We start from the raw sequence: 5,107 nt of genomic DNA on the forward strand, positions 1-5,107 counted from the left end.
TTATTGGATCTAGGCCCAATAGAACATGATATGATCTAATCCACTTATATGATAGCTTCAAATTTGGGCCCCTTTATTGTTTGAAAGAAAAATTTAAAAATAAAAAATTAGTTTTAAACAAAAACATTGGCTATTGGGAAATTTAATTTAAACTCTAAATCTAGCCGTTGAGGGAGAGGGAGCCGGAACCTTCCTTTCCGGCTGCTTTCTTATTATCTCAGCCTCATTAAATAGACTAGACGCTCTGGACTCTCGTTCTTATTCCTCCGCCGCCATTATTCCTCTCCTCCTCCCGATCGCACCCCCCTCCGCCCTTCGCCTTCTTCTCTCTTCGGTCGCCGCCGCCGTCGCACAGCCTCGCCGCAAGGTCTCCAGTCGCTGTTCGCGCAGGCCGCCCGCCCGCCTTTCGCCGCCGTGTCTTCGGTCGCCTTCGCACCCCGCCCTCGCCGGTCGCCGTTCGCACAGGTACGTACGTTATACATACGTTTATACATATGCGTTTATATTTTAAATTCAGTTTTTATTTTAATTTTTTTTATTTGTAAAAGATTGGTGGAAAGATTGCGGGAAGTTACAGATGCCTTGTTGTTCACATTTATCTGTTATATTTTAGATTTTTGTGATGTGATAGCGTTGTCTATGTGTTCTTTGAAAACCCTATGTTTTCTGTACTGTAAATAAATATTTTGCTTTGTTGCCTTCAATTGTAGATAACCATAAAGTTTGTGTCCTTACAAGGTCTAGATTAAAAGTTCAATCAATTTTTCCTGGTAAGAAGGTAATGATTATTTTAATATGCTATGATCTGATGAAATTGATGCCTTTCTTTCTTTCTTTCTTCTGTACTTTTTAACAGCATTTTGCCCTTCTATATATTCAAAAGTTATATATTGGTTGAATGTGCAGAGAAAGACTTTCAATGAATGACTTTTTAACAGCATTTTGTGTCCCATCACCCACTCAATGCTTTCATCTATTTGGCCGAGTTGTCCCTGCATTATCAATAAAGAAATTAAAGAAAGCAGGATTAGGGCCACATCAAAGATTTGATTTTCCATTTGCTTAATCAATTTTTAACTAAAGAACATAAAACAGTTAATTTGCTACTGAATCTAGCATTAATCCACGAGTTGTCTTTGGCTATTATGGTATGCAACCCCGGTTTAATATTAAAGTATCAGTTGGATTTCTTAAATTATAGAAGACCACAATGTTTCAGTCTAATTTTAAAATCACAGGTACCAGTGAGACACAAGTATTTGATGAGCAAAGTCCATCAGGAAAAGATTACTTGGCTGAGGTAATCCCTTGAAATTTTAGCTTTTTCCTGGTAATTGATGAATATGTGATTCTATTTAAGTGAAAACTGATAGGTTTATGTTGACTAACATGTTCATTGATACTTGTATCTCTTTTTAATTGTTAAGTATTGGAAGTGAAGTGGGTAATTGCAACGTAAGTTATTTTTACCCTAGGAAGAGCTTAGGTACCTCTATACTGGAGCCTTACTTTGGATTGGCAGATCTCTTGATCTTTAGAGGATTATTTTATTTGGTTATTTCCAATGAAACAAGTTACTATATATGTTGTGCAAATCTGATCTTTAATTTAAAATGAAGTCAGGCAATTAACTTTGATTTTCTCTTTAAAACAGTGCATAATTTGCAGTTTTCTGTACTAGGTGGAATGATGCTTGGCAACTCTGTGACTGTATTTTTCCAATCTGCTTTCTTTATTATTGACTTGTTACTTTTTTTTTTTTTTTCAGCACCTCTAAGTATTAGTTTAGTGATATATCTGTTTTACAATTCATTTAGTTGGCTTTCTAGATGTATATATGTTTTTGTTGTTGTTAAACTATCCTAGTAAAATCCTTTTGCTTATCCTTGAATGCTATACAACTAGTAAAATTATTAACTATAGAGCTTTTGAACTTCCAGCATAGTTTCATTCCAGTGAACTGCTTGTCTTCAAAAGAAGCCCTGCAGTAGGTGTTGATGCCATATGTAATGCCTTTTGGAGTAGTTTTCACAAAAAACCTGACATTCTTTTATTCTTGTTTACTTGGAAAGCCAAGGAAAGCTATGATAAATTTGTTTTGTGTGTCAGGTTTAGAGTTTAAGAAGCTTATTATTGTTTATCTGCTATCAGTAGTCTTGGTGGTTGTTAGGTGAGGAAGTGATGGTGAAGCTTCATAAATTGTCGGTGAATAGTAAATAATCCATTAATCTGTGAAGATTGCAATTTTTTGTTCAGACTATGATATGGCTATCAGCTATCTTAAACTTTAGCTAGGGTATTTTTCAGTCACTAGCTTCTTGGTTCTTTGTAATTTTTGGTGAATGGATATATGTCTTAGATAGTCATATCATGATTCTGCTTAAATATTTGCCTAATTATAATTTTCTTATTTTCTCGATAATTATACAGTAGCCTTTAGAGTAAAAAAAGTTTCTATTTTGTGTTGCAGTGCTCAGTGGTTACATGATTTGGATTAGAGTCTAAACTACTTCCTCTTTGGAGACGGGTAAGCCTTTTTAATTCATATGGCTTTGACTTCACAGTTCACACTGTACATACATGTTGGGAAATATTTAATTTGCTTTAAAATCAATGCCTTCATGATGTATTTCTTAACTACTTTTAATTCACTTTTCTGTGATGGTGACTTAACATCTGGATTGATGGATTGTAGTTTGAATATTATATTATTGATGGATTGTTATGAATAATTATTAGTTAATTAGGATATATTATTATCGATTGATGGATTGTTTGGTTATTAGTTAATTAAGATAGTTTATTACCGATTGATCAATTGTTATGAATGGTTATTATTAGTTAATTAGAATATATTATTATGGATTATGGATTGATTGATGGTTATGAATGGTTATTAGTTAATTAGAATATATTATTATTGATTAAATTAGATTAGGTTGAATATGGTTAAAAAAATGTATTGTACTAGGAATAGCTATTTCTTAAAAAAATGTATTGTACTCGGAATAGCTATTTCTTAAATTCCCAACATTTATTTACATTTTTAAAATTTGCCCTCAATTGCTGCAGTATTCTTCTTCTTTCAAAACTTTTCTCAAATTATTACTGACATGTTCTTGTTGAAACCGTTGGTAGTGAGCTCCAGAGAATGACCGTGTATTTCTTGTTACAGAGCTGTTGCATGTTCGCACTTAGTCAGCAAAACTTGATTTTCTTCATAAGAAGGTTTTAGATACTAATAAAGATGATGGCATTTTCAGGTTTGTGATTTGTTTTCTTAGTTGATGCAACTTTCTTTATTTGGCTAAAATATTCTTTGTATAATTTCTTTCATGGAGACCTTCATTGACTTCTATTCTAGTTCTGGGCAGAGGAAACCCGATCAAATTATAATTTTCAAAAAAAAAAGGTAGTCCTATACAACAAATCTGCAACTAAGTTCAAGTACTAAAATGGATTTCTATAGTTTTTTTGCATATTGTTTACTCCGTATTATCTTACATTCATTATAATTTGTGTAGACGGATAGGTGAGTGAATCCGAGTAAAACCAAGCGTTGAATGTTGAGTTGAAACAGATCATTGAGGTTTTGTCTTTATAACTTGTTGTAACTTATATATTGTCTCTTAACCCTTTTGATAATCATCAAACACTTGATATTCTATGCAGGCTTGAAGAATTGAACAGGGAAGCTGATAAGAAATTAACAGGTAAATCACCTTCTGTCATTTATGCTCTTTGATTAATGAATTTTGAGTTTCTCTAAATCTTAGATGTGTTTACCGTATATAGGGCTAGGTTCTATGTTTGATTGGTTTATTAATCACCATTGGCTGTTGTTGAAAATAATAGTCACCAATGTCAATATTCTTTAGGGAGGTGTGTTGTCTGAATTTCAATGCGTGCTTCTTCTTGATTATTATGTGTATTAAATCTTGTTCTGCTTTCCAAAAGATCTTGCCCTGTATTTATTGGTGCTCTTTTGCCTACATGTGCTATACTAATATCAGTAGTAACTCTTTTTCTAGTCTGCAAAATGTTGAGTAAATCTATTATTCTTTTTTTTTTTTTTTTGAAATGAAAATCTATTATTCTTTATGTGCCACTTATATGCATATTTCACCCTTGTTTGGTTGCATATTATTCCCGGTCTATTTGTTAATGGTATGGATTGAACATCGGTGCAAGGTTTTTGCTAATAGTTAGCTTGCTCGTCATTGTTGCTTTCCCTATCTTCTACCCAATTATTAAGGTCTTTTGATCTTTTTCATTTTCCATGTGTGCTTGCATATAATATTTATGGAGTTTTTCCTTCTTAAAGTCTCAAGAGTTTTTTTCTTTGTAGCTGCTATTGCAATCAATGCCAAGGTATTCAATTCATACAATTCATCATTGTGATGCGAAAAAAAAACAAAAAACAAAAAGAAATCGAAGAAATAACTCAAAAGGTATGCTTTATCAATGAACATTTGACTGTTAGAGTGATTTTAAGTTTATTTTTGGCCAAACGTGTTAATTATGTACTAATTTGTTGAAAAATAACTTTGGCTGTATCTATAGCAACAAATTTATAGAAATCTATGATATCATAATAGTAGTACATTCCTGATTTCAAAAAAAAAAATTGTAGTACATTCCTATAATCAAATTATAATAAATACTCCCTTCGTCCCGGACCATTTTGGTTGTCTGGTTCGTTTAACGAGGCTTGACTGAAGTTATTTTTAATCCAATTTTTCATAATATTAAGTTTAGTATTAATATATAAAATTTATATATTTAGAAACTACATCAAAAGTACTATTAAACACAAAAAATTAAATTTAAAAATAATAAAAAATTACTAAAGAAAATAAGCAATGAAGAAAGAGTTGGTTTGACTAATGAATAGTAAATAGTACAGGTAAAATGGGACAGAGGGAGTAATTTTTTTTTAAAAAAAAAAAGTTAAGACAATAAGATTTAGCAAAGATGCATCTTTAATTAGTACAGACACATATATCAAAATTGATTATTTTAGGCGTAAAGTTGACATTTTTTTGAGTCTGGAACAGTAAGTATGCCTATTGTCATTTACGTTGTAGTAGTGCCTTTTCTATTAAAC

General features: G+C 31.8%; 1 long non-coding RNA gene across 2 annotated transcripts; it reads left to right on the top strand.

The window, feature by feature from the left end:
• The first annotated feature begins 276 nt into the window (after window positions 1–276).
• LOC116021580 lies at window positions 277–4,580 on the top strand. Of its 2 annotated transcripts, XR_004099026.1 has the most exons (8): window positions 277–465; window positions 1,239–1,300; window positions 2,471–2,527; window positions 3,176–3,263; window positions 3,365–3,412; window positions 3,525–3,589; window positions 3,673–3,713; window positions 4,349–4,580. It is a non-coding gene; the product is annotated as an uncharacterized LOC116021580 (long non-coding RNA). The 2 variants fall into 2 exon arrangements; XR_004099027.1 differs by lacking the exon at window positions 3,365–3,412.
• The last annotated feature ends 527 nt before the right edge of the window (window positions 4,581–5,107 follow it).

The sequence above is a fragment of the Ipomoea triloba genome, chromosome 6 (genome assembly GCF_003576645.1).
Source record: "Ipomoea triloba cultivar NCNSP0323 chromosome 6, ASM357664v1".
Classification (NCBI taxonomy): Eukaryota; Viridiplantae; Streptophyta; class Magnoliopsida; order Solanales; family Convolvulaceae; genus Ipomoea; species Ipomoea triloba.